This window comes from Pan troglodytes, chromosome X (assembly GCF_028858775.2).
Source record: "Pan troglodytes isolate AG18354 chromosome X, NHGRI_mPanTro3-v2.0_pri, whole genome shotgun sequence".
Taxonomy (NCBI): Eukaryota; Metazoa; Chordata; class Mammalia; order Primates; family Hominidae; genus Pan; species Pan troglodytes.
The window spans coordinates 91,857,116-91,873,061 of record NC_072421.2 but is presented as its reverse complement, the minus strand read 5'-3'; positions in this window follow the sequence as shown (position 1 = coordinate 91,873,061).

Below are 15,946 nucleotides of genomic sequence, written 5' to 3'. Positions count from 1 at the left end.
TATGCCATTGAAACTCTGCTATAGTTCAGAGAAGATCAAATTAGGACTTCTAAGGAAATATTTGAACTTTTTACATTTCAGCTTTCTCCAGGCCAGGAAAAGTCACTTCATTTAGGCTTTCCAATTTGGTTTCTCCATTTTGTCTATTACTACTAGACTAAACTAACAGACAGGTGACAGTGTCACCTATCTATCTGTGCCATAACCTACTTTGGGAGGAGAAGCAGACAAGAGAGAAAAAGCAGACACCTCTTTTTATCCCTCATCTCCTCCTTTTTTAGCTGAGTCAGTATGTCTCAATACACCATGACAGGACTTTTTGTCTTCCTGGGATTTGTAACATAATCCCCAAAAAATGGAGAATGTAGTTTATTAAACTGAATACTTAATTGCTGGAGAAACACGAAAGACAGGAATGTTTGGAGTGTGTCAAGGTTGATGAAAGTTTCACTGAAAAATGGCCTTGTATATTTCAGAAAATTCATGATAAACATGAACTGGTTTCATTGAGAGGATGTAGATTAGCAGACAGCATATCCTGATCCAGGAGAACCATAAGAGCAAGTGCTAACTTGAGTGTTTTCATAAACTACCTGTGCAAATGTCAAGTGATTCACATATTTACATTAAAGAATTTGTTTGATTACAAATAAATTTCAAAAATGATGGAGAGGCAAATGAGGCAGGACAGGAAGACCTTTGATGTCAGTCTGTGGAATTTCTATTTGATAATGTAGGCAAGAGGGAGTCAGTATAGCTTTTTAAATCAGGATGAGGGAGAGTGATGTGATATTATCTGAGGAAGACAGAAGCTTCGGTTAATCCAGCCATGAAAGATAGTATTACCATAGTAAATATAGAAAAGTAAAGTATAAAATTAATTACAGAGATATTGCAAAGAAAGAAAAACCCTTGTTGAATAAAAAAGTGGACTTGTTGTGATTCAAGAGGAAGAGAGAAAAGTTTATAAAAAAAAAAATTCTCACAAACTGTGATGCTGAGAAAGATAAAAGAATGCAATGCCAGTAAGTGGAATGAAGAAATTGAGAAAAGTTCTCTCCTGTTTAAGGTTCTCTGCCTTGTTCTGGTATTAAAGGACAACAAAAGTCATGAGATTACTTGAGCAATGGGACATAAAGGAACAGAAAGAGGATGATAAGCCAGGACTAGAAATGGAGATTTTGGGGTCCTATGGGAAAGAGGGCCTTGAGAGGATAAACTCAGTAATTACTCTACATTCCCTTAGTACTCAAATTAAGTTTTCAGTGGCTTCTCTGCTCCTGTGGATATATTGATTTATCTCATGTAATTTCATGATGTTTGTTTCCAAAATAGTCTGTAAACTTTTTAGAACATGAAAATGTATTCTGCTTTAGATTTTGTTTAGGTGATGATGCAGATAATGTATATATAAACCAATTGGGATGGAGAGCTGCCCAGTCAGGGGCTAGCTTGAGGTTTTTAATTAGAAATTTATTACTGGAGTCTTAAAGATTAGAATGACTTCAATGTACAAATTGATTTGTTTTTCACATTTATTCTTAAAATAATAAAAACTCTTGACTGTGCTTCTTTCTAAGAAAAATTGTACATGACTTCACTAATGCAACTCTGTAGAAAACGTCGAAATGTGAAGTTATTCACAATCACAAAATAAATTTGTCATTTGACCTGTAGAATTCACTCTTGTTGCTCAGCAGGTTATCCATATTGCTAACATACGGACGACCCTTTAATCAGTATCTCCACTGTGCTGGAATACAACTTGTGAAAAAGATGTTGATGTCCTGGGCTAATGAATGGTGAAGCAATCATAGTGGGCATTTTGTTTTGCTTTGTGTTTTTGTTCACAGCACTGGTCTTATTCTCTTCATTAATTAGCAACATTTAAAATTCTACAAACATCTGTGGCAATGCTAGTCACTCTCCTTGAAATCATTAGATTTAGGATATACAAGAATATCTTAGAAGTGGAGCATACTAGCTCTTTAGATAATACATAGAAAAAAAGAAAAGGAATTATCTGTTTAAATAAGTATTAGTGAATATAGCCTACTTTATAAAGCTTAGGAATGTTTATGCAACATTACTAGCATTATTCAAGCAGGGATTTGGATGGCATCTTTAAGGTTGGCATTTGAAACTTAATCTGAAAATTTAATAAAGACAGAGGTTTTTTAGGAAATTTGTGATTGCTACAGCACCGTTTTCAGAGCTAACTGAAGATCTTCTATTTTTTTATAATTAATTTACATGGTCCTCATTTGAAATAAAAAATAGAATGATGTTATTGATTTATATTCTCCACATAATGATGTAATCTCCTTTCTCAAGCTGTGAATTCATCAGTTGAAATCATTAAATTTATTCAAGACAGGAGTTTTTAGCATAATTTTTTCTCAGAAGGCATTACTTGATTTTGTTTTTATACAAAATGTACAAAACATAAGAAAATAAAATAATTACTAGAATGGAATGTAACACCCCTTTGTGGTACGACTGGTTGGTTGGCTGATCTGCTTTTGGAAACTAATATCATATTCAGGAGAGAGAAATGATTCTGTGGAATCCGAATTATTGTATATAAAATCATTTGATGCAAGTAAAATGTACAATAAGTAAATGTATTGTTGAAGACTTTGCCATTTTCCTACCTATTAACAAATAGCTGATCTTTTATCATATTCCATATAACCACCACAGAACTGGCTATAACTAAAACATTTTTGATGTTCGACATTTTGTTCAGCATTACAAAAGTAAATATTTATAAGCCAAGGTTCATGTTTATTTTATGTTTCTATTTCAATTTTATATGTTTATTTTTATTCATATAAATGAATGAGATTAAGTGGGAATACATCTTTTGATCACATAATTTTTTTAAAAATGTATTTTCTATCAAAGGGGTATTATGTGCATGACTATTACATGGGTATATTGTGTAATGATGAAGATTGGGCTTCCAGTGTTCTCATCACCTAAATAGTGAACACTGAACCCAACAGGTAATTTTTTAACCCTCAACCTCCTGTCACCTTCTCCCTTTTTGGAATCCCCAGTGTCTGTTATTTCCATCTTTACATCATATCAATTTTGAGTGTGATCCTCTCTTAATATATAATTTTTGACTCACTGGGCCCCCTTAGAAGAAGCAAATAGAACTCACCATAATCAGATTATTTTTTATTTGGTGGAAAATGTTGTGTTTCCAGAGAACAAATATGTTTTGACTTTTCTTATTTTCTGAAGTTTATGACAAATATAGCAAATAGACCTGGAATTTAGTAGTTCACAATTATTGTTTTTTTCTAGCACATGCATGTACATAAGTAAGACTGTGTACATCATTGTGAGATTACAAATTAATTCTCACTGAACTAAATAATTTATTGCTCAATTCACTGCATAAATTAAGAGTTGATATTCTATTTCATTCTATTTCTGTTCACATCTTGAACAAAAAAAATGTTGTGGGAAAAAGAACATTCACATGGAACCAAAGAATGAACAAGAATGGAATTGAAAGAAATCTATTTTTTAAAAAGTAGTTTATATAAGTGGTGCCATTTTTTTCATTTCATCAAAATGACAAATTTCAACCATCATTTCTAAATTCAAATGGTAAAGAATAAGTATAATTTTAACCACAGTCATCAAAGGTTAAACCTTATGTTTAAGAGCAAATTGGATTATATCCTTTCAGGGTGCTACATGAGTTTTGCTACATAGCATAGCTACTTAGAAAATAAACATTTGTAGTCCAATAATTAAAGTATTAAGTTTGCCAATGGTTTTTCTGCATTTATACATTATGTATCATTTCTGAATAATACTTCATATTATGAGGAATGAACTCTCCTCATTTAAAGAAAAAATAATAGTCTCCTCTGAGTGGCATAAAGATCATGACATTGGGCCAATAAAAAAGGAAATAGAATCCTATCACATTATTTACCTGTATTAGTCTGCTTTTGTGCAGCTGATGAAGACATACCAGAGACTGGAAAATTTACAAAGGAAAGAGGTTTAATTGGACTTAAAGTTCCACATGGCTGGAGAAGCCTCACAATCATGGCAGAAGGCAAAGAAGAGCAAGTCACATTTTACATGTATGGCAGCAGGCAGAGAGAGAGAGCTTGTGTAGGAGAACTCCTCTTTTTAAAATGATCAGACCTCATGAGACTTACTCACTATCACGAGAAAAGCGTGGAAAAAACCTGCCCCCATGATTCAATTACCTCCTACTGGGTACCTCCCACAACACGTGGGAATTCAAGATGAGATTGGAGGACACCAGCAAACGATAGAATTCCTCTCATGGCACTTCCGAAATCTCATGTCCTCACATTTCAAAACCACGGTTTTGAAACAGCAAGACGGTTGCCCTCCCAACCATCCCCCATAGTCTCAACTCATTTCAGCATTAACTCAAAGTCCACAGTCCAAAGTCTCATCTGAGACAAGGCAAGTCCCTTTCATTTAGGAGCCTATAAAATCAAAAGCATGTTAGTTAATTCCTAGATATAATGGTGGGTACAAGCATTGGGTAAATACAGCTATTCGAAGTGAGAGAAATTGGCCAGAGCAAGGGACTACAGTCCCTGTGCTAGTCCAAAACCCAGCAGGGCAATCAAATCTTAAAGTTCCAAGATGATCTCCTTTGACTCCATGTCACATGCAGGTCATGCTGATGCAAGAGGTAGGTTCTCATAGTCTTGGGCAGCTCCACCCCCGTGGCTTTGCAGGGTACAGCCTCCATCCCAGCTGCCTTAATGGGCTGGCATTGAGTGTCTGTGGCTTTTCCAGGCATGTGGTGCAAGCTGTCAGTGGATCTACCATTCTGGGGTCTGGAGGATGGTGGCCCTCCTCTCACAGCTTCACTAGGCAGTGCCCCAGTAGAGACTCTGTGTGGGGGCTCCAACCCCAAATTTCCCTTCTGCACTCCCCTAGCAGAGGCTCTAGAGCAAACTTCTACCTGGGCATCCAGGTGTTCCTTACATCTTCAGAAGTCTAAGCAGAGGTTCCCAAATCCCAATTCTTGACTTATGTACATTGGCAGGCTCAAGACCATGTGGAAGCTGCCAAGGCTTGAGGTTTTTACCCTCTGAAGCCATGGTTCAAGCTCTATCTACATTGGCCCCCTTCAGTCACAGCTGGAGCAGCAGGAACACAGGACAGCAACTTCCTAGGCTGCATACAGCACAGGGACCCTGGACCTGGACCATAAAACCACTTTTTCTTCCTAGGCCTCAGGGCCTGTGATGGAAAAGGCTGCTGTGAAGAACTCTGACATGCCCTGGAGATATTTTCCCCATTGCCTTGGGGATTAACATTGGGCTCCTTGTTAGTTATGAACATTTTTGCAGCCCACTTGAATTTCTCCTCAGACAATGGGATTTTCTTTTCTATCTCATTGTCAGGCTGCAAATTTTCCAAACTTTTATGCTCTCTTCCCTTATAAAACAAAATGCCTTTAACAGCACCCAAGTCATATCTTGAATGCTTTGCTGCCTAGAAGTGTCTTCAACCAGATACCCTAAACCATCTCTCTCAAGTTCAATGTTCCACAAATCTCTAGGGCAGAGGCAAAATGCTGTCAGTCTCTTTGCTAAAACATGAGTCACCTTTGCTCCAGTTCCCAACAAGTTCCTCATCTCCATCTGAGACCACCTTAGCCTGGATTTCATTGTGCATCTCATTATCAGCATTTTGATCAAAGCCATTTGAAAAGTCTCTAGAGAGCTCAAAACTTTCTCACCTTTTCCTGTCTTCTTCTGAGCCCTCCAAACTGTTCCAACCTCTGCCTGTTACCCAGTTCCAAAGTTGCTTTCACATTTTCGGGTATCTTTTCAGCAGTGCCCCACCCCCAATACCAATTTAATGTATTAGCCCTTTTTCACACTGTTGATAAAGACGTACTAGAGACTGGGCAATTTACAAAGGAAAGAAGTTTAATTGGACTTCCAGTTCCATGTGGCTGGGGAAGCCTCACAATCATGGTGGAAGGCAAGGAGAAGCAAATCTTGTCTTACGTGGATGGCAGCAGGCAAAGAGAGAGATCTTGTGCTGGTGAACTCTCCTTTTTAAAACCGTCAGATCTCGTGAGACTTATTCACTATCATGAGACCAGCACAGGAAAGACCTATTCCCATGATTCAATTACCTCCCACTAGGTCCCTTCAACAACATGTGGGAATTCAAGATGAGATTTGGGTGGAGACACAGCCAAACCATATCATTACCTCTCTAGTGAACAGTAATTATAAATCTGTGGTATCATAAAGGTTGTTATAAATATCTAACTAAGACTACAGTTCAAAATGAAAATGATGTCAATATGAACATCAATATTGACAATGCAAAGTAAATTACAGCTGACAGAAAATAAGAGAAGCAATGGAGAGAAGATTAGGGCTCTAATATCCTTTCTTATATTGTGGGGCATTAAGAGAACTATCTAAAATTTAAAGAACAAGAAGCAAATATTTACTAAGAATTATATGAGTAACAAATAGAAGAAACACAAATAATAAAAAACTATCAAGAATTGGAAAGGGAAAGGAAAAGAGATGGGAATAGTGCTATTGATTCTATTGATCTAAGTCTATTTTTCATAGCATGGATTCAACAGATTGTGCCAAGAAATAATTATGAAAACGCATTTAGAGCACAGAGGTAATTCTCAAAAGAACTATAACCAGAATTGATTAAAACAGTTTCCTTTGACAAGTGAGGATAGAAGTGTAAACTGATTTCCTTCTCAATCTGATCTTTAGTATATATCATCTTGCAACCTGCAAGTATTACTTTGATGAAAATAAAAATAAAATACAATATATAGAAAATACAAGTGATAATAACTAACATATATGAGAATAAACTTTCTGACAGATGGTTAAATATATTTGTGATTTAGTCCTCTCAGTAATAAATACTATGAGTTAGTTACCATTATTATCCTTGTTTTTTATGTAAGGAAAATAAAGCTTAAAGAGAAGAACAGTTAAGAAACGGCATAGTCAGGACTTAAAACTCCAAGGAGCAGGACTATTAAACATTACATTATACTGCCTCCCTTCCATTACTATCATGATGTATTTGTCAGCCCCCTGATTTATCCAGTGTGGTAAATAGAATTTTGAGCCCCTTGACCATAGTCCGTTGTGTTACTCCCATGGATATGCTAAGAGTACATGGTGCAAGGGACTTCAAAGATGTAATTTAAATTACCTTTCAGTTGATCTTAAAACAGAGAGATTAGGCCAGGCGCGGTGGCTCATGCCTGTAATCCCAGCACTTTGGGAGGCCAAGACGGGCGGATCGCGAAGTCAGGAGATCAAGACCATCCTGGCTAACACGGTGAAACCCCGTCTCTACTAAAAAAAAATACAAAAAATTAGCCGGGCCTGGTGGTGGGCGCCTGTAGTCCCAGCTACTCGGGAGGCAGAGGCAGGAGAATGGCGTGAACCCGAGAGGCAGAGCTTGCAGTGAGCCGAGATCGCGTCACTGCACTCCAGCCTGGGCGACAGAGACGGACTCCGTCTCAAAAAAAAAAAAAACAGATAATTTTTTATTATCCAAGTGGGCCCAATTCAATCACATGAGCCATTAAAAGCAGAATATGAAGTCAAAAGAGATGCAACAGAAGGGGAAGTCATATAGATTTGAGGCATAAGAAAGACTCAACATGTCATTGCTGGCTTGCAGATGAAGAAGCTATGTGGAGAGCATGAAAAGGAAATACATTATGTCGACAACTACTAAGCTTAGAAGATCCTGAGCCCCATATGTGAACCGCAGCTCTGGCCTACACCGTGATTTCAGCCTTGTGAGATCTAAGTAGAGAATCTAGCCAGACTGGATCATGCTCCTGACTTACAGTGCAACGAGCTAATAAATGAGTGATGTTTTAAATCACTAAATTACTAGGTGATTTGTTATGGCACTGATAGAATGTTAATATAGCTAGTTATCTTTTATTATAATTTCAAATTACAAGAAATATGTAATTAGATATTATACATTTGTTTCGGCCTTTTCACTCTTCAGCTGTTTACTTTTATGCTTACCATACTTTTAAGCAGCAGGCCAAACTGATAAGTTTGTATCACTTCTTTTTTTTACTTTATATTGTTCTTAGATTCTTGTCCACTGAACCACATACAAATTCTCAGTCCCTTTAAGGGTTCTATAAAACAAAATGTTCTCTAGTCTTTAGTATTTATTTCATGCTTAACATGTTAAAAACTGTTGGAGGAAGCAGCAGCCATCTCGGGACCTCCTGCCCTCTCTGGAATTGCCCAGTAAATATCCTGGGCCTGGAATATTTCCCCATGTGGACCCGAGTGCAGACTTATTAATTGGCCCCAGATTATTCTTCTTTATTAGGAGAAACCCTTCCCCTTTTCTGGGTATGTAGTGAGCTTCCTTGTACTGCTTAATCTTGGGCTGGCCATATGGCCCCTGGCCAGCCCCACCAGTGTATCTGCCTCCTTGAGGGAAGGGAATGGGGCTTTTGCCTGCAGCACGAAGACAGGAGTAAAGGGGTGCATGCAGTTCACTGCTGGGGAGGGACCCACTGGCCACAAAAGACAAGTGCATACTGCAGATGCTGACCCCACTGCATCTTCATTCTGTGAGTAAAGCGTTATTCCAACCACTGCCTTCAGTGTTGAGTCCTCCTTGGCAACTCTGAACCCATAGAAGATGCAGTGAGTTGAGGTCTGCGGTTGGTACAGTTATGATCGTCGAAGTCCTCCAGATGGCTGGAGTCTTCACTTGGGATTGGTAGCTGGATCTTCCTGATTGACAGAAATTGTTTAAAAATTTTTTTTCATTTGATGAAAGATTAATGATCCTACCTGAAAACCACTTTCCTTGGATAATAGTAATGCCATAAAAGAAAATTTACAAAAGAAATGGAAATGACTTGAACTGAGTTGGCAATACAGTAAATTAAGTGCCATTTAAGACAACTAGGTATTTTAAAAATAAAAGTTTTTTAAAAAAATTGAAATATCAAACTATGAAAGAATGGATTTTACACAGGATTATTTTCTTGTTTATTAAATTGACAAATAGAAACTGAATATACTTATGAGATATAACATGATTTTTTAATATATTGTGGAATGGTTAAATCAAGCTATTTGGCATATGCATTACCTCACATGCTTATAATGTTTGTGGTGAGAACACTTAAATCTATTCTCGGCAATTTTTGACTATACAACATATTGTTATCAACTATATTCGCCATGATGTACAGTAGAACCCTTGAATTTATTCCTCTTGTCTAACTGAAATTTTGTATTTTTGACTGATAGCTTTAAAATCTCCTCACTCCCTGGCCTATGGTAACCACCATTTTACTCTCTGTTTCTATGAATTATTTTCTAATTTAAACTCTATCTAAGTATGGTTCAGAATGGCACAGTTTCTCTCCACCAAACCTTGGACTGCTAACCTCATTCCAGTGGCCCCACCCAGAAGTGATTCAGCCCACAGGAGAACAGCTTTGACCCCCTATGATTTTATCTCCACCCCAACCAATCAGCAGCAAGCACCTGATACTTGGCCACCCCCACCCCTTCCTCCAAACTATTTTTGAAAAACTTCTAATCTATGAGCTTTGGATGACATGATTTAAGTAAGAGCTCCATCTCCCACATGACGTGGCTGGCCTTGTGTGTATTAAACTCTTTCTCCACTACAATGCCATGGTAATTTTGTGTGTGTGTGTGTGTGTGTGTGTGAGCTTCTTAGATTTGAAAGCAAAGGTTGTTGTTTTCACCACATTTAGGAGCATTTTTAGCAATTATATTTTCAAATACTTTTTCTCCCCAGTTTTCTTTTTTTTTTTTTTTAATCTCTGGGGCTTGAATTACATCTATCATAGACCACTTGGTATTATGTCATATGCCATAATATTGTGTTTTGTTTGTGTGTGTACTATGACCTTCAGATTTAATAATTTCTATGGATCTGTCTACAAGTTCATTAAACCTTTCCTGTGTAGTCTCTAGTCTGCTGTTAATTCTATAAAGATTTTTTTAAATAGTGGCATTATTAAAGCATATTTCACATGTCATACAATTCACCCATTTAAAGTGTACTATTTAATGTTTTTTTAGAATATTCAGAGTTGTGCAAAAAATACCACACCAATTTTAGAACAGTTTCATTACCATAAGAAGAATACTAAAGAAAATATTCACGACAGACATATCAGAGACCTAAACTGGAGGAGTTGAGGCAAGATGGCTGAATCCCTCCAGTAATTATCCCCTCGCAGGAACACCAGATTGAACAATTTCACATGTAAGAAAGAAAGCACCTTCATAACAACCAAAAATCAGGGGAGTAATTACAGTACCTGTTTTTACCATTATATAGCAAGGAAACACACATTGCAAAGAGTAGGAAAGAAGTCTTGCATTGACTATACTACCCATTCTTTATCCTCCAGCACTGTGGAGTGAGAATCTGTGTGCTTGGGGGAGAGACAGCAAAGTAATTATGGGACTTTGCATTGGAACTCAGTGCTGTCCTGTCACAGTGGAACACAATAAAGGACATAATTATGTCATTGCCCATGGAGAGAACATTTAAACTAGTTCCAGTCAGAGAGGAATCCTCCACCCTAGTCGTTAAAACCTGAATTCTGGCTAGCTCTACCACTGGCTAACTCAAGTGCCCTGGGGTCCTGAATAAATTTGAAGGGCATTCAGGCCACAAGGACTGCAGTTCTTGGACAGATCTGGGGCTGGGCTTAAAGCCAGTGGAATTGGAATGCATGCAACTCAGTGATACATCAGTTGTGGTGGCCAAGGGAGTATTTTGTCACTCATCCCACAACTCTAGGCAGTGCAGCACAGTGAGAGACCCCTTCCTTTTGTGGAAAAAAAAGAGAGAAGAGTAAAAAAGACTTCATTTTGCAACTTGAATACCAGCTGGACCAAAGTAAAATGAAGCACAAAGTAGATTCAGATTGCAGGCTCTTCCTTCTGGATGGCATTTCTAGACCCATTCTGGGCCAGGAGGGAACCCAGTACACTGAAAGAAATTATCTAATCTTGGAAGGATTTACCACCTAACTAAAGAGCCCTTGGACCTTGAATAAATGTCAGTGATAGATAGACAGTAGTCACTACAGGCCTTGGGTGGGACCCAGTATTATGCTGGCTTCAAGCATGACCCAGCACAGTCCCAGCTATGCTGACCGTGAAAGTGTTTGCATCATCCATCTCCCAACTCTAGGCAACGCAGCATGGAGAGAGAAACTCCAGATTGGAAGAAAGTGAGGAAAAAGAATGAGACTCTGCCTGATAATTCAAGGAAATCTCCCTGATCTTGCCCAAGCCCACCAAGGTGGTACCTCTATGGGAATGCAAGAGTTGCAACATTACTGGGCTTGGGCTGCTCCATAGTGCAGATATAGCTGCACTGACCAAAGATTTAGGTAAAAACACCCAAATCCCTTTGAATACCTAATAAGCCTTCCCAAAAAAGACAGGTACAAATGAGCCCAGATTGTGAAGGCTACAATAAATATCTAACTGTTAAATGCCCAGACATCAATGAATATCCACAAGCATCCAGACAGTTTAGAAAAATATGAATTCACAAAACAAACTAAATAAGACATCAGTGACCACTCCCAGAATGAGAGAGATATGTAACCTTTCAGACAGAGAATTCAAAGTAAATGTTTTGAGGAAGCTAGAAAAACTTCAAATTAGACAATGAAAAGAATCAGGATCCTATCAGAGAAGTTTAACAAAGAAGTGTAAATAAGTTTTAAAAATCAAGCAGTCTTTCGTATTGTTTTTTGTTTTAATTTCATTTAGTTCTGCTCTGATCTTGGTTATTTCCTTTCTTCTGCTGGGTTTGGGTTTGGTTTGCTCTTGTTTCTTTAGTTCCTTGAGGTGTGACCTTAAAATGTCAGTTTGTGCTCTTTCAGTCTTTTTGATGTAGGCATTTAGGACTATGAACTTTTCTCTTAGCACTGCGTTTGCTGTATCCCAAAGGTTTTGATAGGTTGTGTCATTATTGTCATTCAATTCAAATAATTTTTTAATTTTCATCTTGATTTTGTTTTTGACCAATAATTATACAGGAGCAGGTTATTTAATGTCCATGTATTTACATGGTTTTGAAGCTTCCTTTTGGTGTTGGTTTCCAGTTTTATTCCACTGTGGTCTGAGAGAGTGCTTGATATAATTTCAATTTTCTTAAATTTATGGAGGCTCATTTTGTGGCCTATCATATGGTCTCTCTTGGAGAGAGTTCTATTTGCTGTTGAATAGAATGTGTATTCAGCAGTTGTTGGATAGAATGTTCTGTATACATCTGCTAAGTCCATTCGTTCCAAGGTATAGTTTAAATCCATTGTTTCTTTGTTGACTTTCTGTCTTGATGACCTGTCTAGTGCTGTCAGTGAAGTATTAAAGTCCCCCACTATTATTGTGTTTCTGTCTATCTTATTCCTTAGGACTATTAGTAGTTATTTTATAAATTTGGGATCTCCAACGTTAGGTGCATATATGTTTAGGATTGTGATATTTTTCTGTTGTACAAGACCTTTTACCATTATATAATGTCCCACATTGTCTTTTTTAACTGCTGTTGCTTTGAATTTTGTTTTGTCTGATATAAGAATAGCTACCCCTGCTTGCTTTTGGCATCCATTTGCATGAAATACCTTTTTCCATTCCTTTACTTTAAGTTTATGTGAGTCTTTATGTGTTAGGCGAGTCTCTTGAAGGCGTTTGATGGGTGGTGAATTCTTATCCGTTCTGCAGTTCTGTATCTTCTAAGAGGAGCACTTAGGCCATTTACAGCTATGACTCAAACAGACAGCTCAGCGTATGGAGGCTTGCATTAGGAATTTTAGTTCCAGAACAACTTCAGGAATAAATCAGGAATCCTGAGAGGACCCACAGACCCTCTGAAGGAAGTGGACTGCTTGTACAGGACCCAGGAGCACCCCAAATACTGTGAGTGCCCAAACTGTGGAAGTGGGAAAGGGACATCCTCCGCCCCCGACTACACACCCCCATGGGGGAAACTGAGTGCCTAGTTTGTGGAGAAGATTCTGACCTTAGCCATTCTTGCCTGGCATCACAGGGATCCTTCAGGAGGGTGGCCAGCAGTGCAGGGAAAATGCCACAGGGAGAAGGAAGTCACTATGTGAACTTTGTAACAATTTGAATGGCTGAGAAGCCCCGTGGCAAGAACTCAAGGGAAGGCGCAAATCCAGTGTGCAGACTCCACAGGCAAGAGAAGAACTAAAGCCCTTTTCTTTTGCAGCTAAGAGGCGGGTAACCTGGAACAAGTTCTCAGCTCTGCTTGCCTACTGTCTGGAAACAGACTTGGTGCTGTTCGGAGGGGGCACGGTGGAAGTGAGACCAGCCTTTTGGATTGCGTGGGAGCTGGGTGAGGACCTGTGCCTGCCAGATTTCCCTCACTTCCCTGACGACCTGCATGACTCAGCAGAGGCAACCATAATCCTCCTAGGCACACAACTCCATTTAACTGGGAACCTCACCCCCATCCCTCACAGCAGCCACACCAAGGCCCACCCAAGGAGAGTCTGAGCTCAGACACACCTAGCCCTGCCCTCACCTGATGATCTTTCCCTACCCACCATGGTAGCTGAAGACAAAGCACATATACTCTTGGGAGTTCTGGGGTCACACCATGGGTTCCTCTCCATACTATCACAGCTGATGCTCTCTGGAAAGCACCACCTCCCGGCAGGAGACCCACCAGCACAAAAATAGAGCATTAAACCACCAAAGCTAAGAACCCTCACAGAGTCCATTTCACCTCCCTGCAACCACCACTGGATAGGTGCTGGTATCCACGGCTGACAAACCCATAGATGGTTCACATCAAAGGACTCCGCAGACAACCCCCAGTATCAGCTCGGAGCCTGGCAGACTTGCATAGTGGCTAGACCCAAAAGAGAGATAACAATCTCTATGCTCATCTCTCAGGAAGCCACATCCTACAGGAAAAAGGGAGAGTACTCCATCAAGGAAACACCCGTGGGACAAAAGAATCTGAACAACAGCCTTCAGTCCTAGACCTTCCTTCTGACAGAGCCTACACAAATGAGAAAGAACCAGAAAACCAATTCTGGTAATATGACAAAACAAGGTTCTTTAACACCCCCCCCAAAATCACACTAGCTCACCAGCAAGGGATCCAAACCAAGAAGAAATTCTTGATTTACCTGAAAAAGAATTCACCAGGTAAGTTATTAAGCTAATCAGGGAGGCACCAGGGAAAGGTGAAGCCCAATGCAAGAAAACCCAAAAAACAATACAAGAAGTAAAGACAGAAATATTCAAGGAAATAGATAGCATAAAGAAAAAATAATAAAAACTTCAGGAAACATTGGATACATTTATAGAAATGCAAAACTCTCTGTAAAGTCTCAGCAATAGAATTGAACAAGTAGAAGAAAGAAATTCAGGCGGGGTGTGGTGGCTCACATCTGTAATCCCAGCACTTTGGGAGGCTGAGGCAGGTGGATAACTTGAGGTCAGGAGTTTGAGACCAGCCTGGCCAACATGGTAAAACCCTGTCTCTGTCTCTACTAAAAATACAAAAATTAGCCGGTCATGGTGGTGCATGCCTGTAATCCCAGCCACTCAGGAGGCTGAGGCAGGAGAATTGCTTGAACCTGGGAGGTGGAGGTTGCAGTGAGCAGAGATCACACCACTGCACTCCAGCATGGGCAAAAAAGCAAGACTCCATGTCAGAAAGAAAGAAGGAAGGAAGGAAGGAAAGAAGAAGGGAAGGGAAGGGAGGGGAGGGGAGGGGGAGGGGAGGGGAGGGGAAGGGAAGGGAAGGGAAGGGAAGGAAAGGGAAGGGAAGGGAAAGGAGAGAGAGGAAGGAAGGAAGGAAGGAAAGAAGGAAGGAAAGAAGGAAGGAAGGAATTCACAGCTTGAAGACAAGGTCTTCAATTTTAACCAATCCAACAAAGACAAAGTAAAAAGAATAAGAAAATATGAGCTAAGCATTCGAGAAGTCTGGGATTATGTTAAACAACCAAACCTAAGAATAATCAATGCTCCTGAGGAAGAAGAAATCTAAAAGTTAGGAAAACATATTTTGGGGAATAATGGAGGAAAACTTTTTCAGTCTTGCTACAGACCTAGACATCCAAATACAAGAAGCACAAAGAACACCTGGGAAATTCATCACAAAATATTATTGCCTAGGCACATTGTAATCAGGTTATCTAAAGTTAAGACAAAGGAAAGAATCTTAAGAGCTGTGAGACAAAAGTGCCAGGTAACCTATAAAGGAAAACCCATCAGATTAACAGCAGATTTCTCAGCAGAAACCCCAAAAGGTAGAAGGAATTGGGGCCCTATCTTCAGCTTCCTCAAACAAAACAATTATCAGTGAAGAATTTTGTATCCAGTGAAGCTAAGCATCATAGATGAAGAAAAGATACAGTCTCTTTTAGACAAACAAATGCTGACAGAATTTGTTACTACAAAGCCACCACTACAAGAAGTCCTAAAAGGAGCTTTAAATCTTTCAATAAATCCTGGAAACACATCAAAACAGAACCACTTTAAGGCATAAATCTCAAAGGATCTTCAAACAAAAATACAATTTGTAAAGCAAAAACAAAAAACCAAAAAACAAGCTATGCAGGCAACAAATAGCACAATGAATGGAATGGTACCTCACATCTCAATATGAACACGGAATGTAAAGACCTAAATGCTCCACTTTTTTCTACTTTTTTTTTCTTTTTCAAATACTGTATTTTTCAGTACTAGAATTTCCATTGGGTTCTTTTTTTATAGTTTTTATTTTTATGCTGAGGTTCCCTTATTATGACTATATTTTCCAAAATGTCCTTGAAAATATTTTAAAGGCTGCTTTGATGTCCTTCAATGCTAATTCTAACATCTGG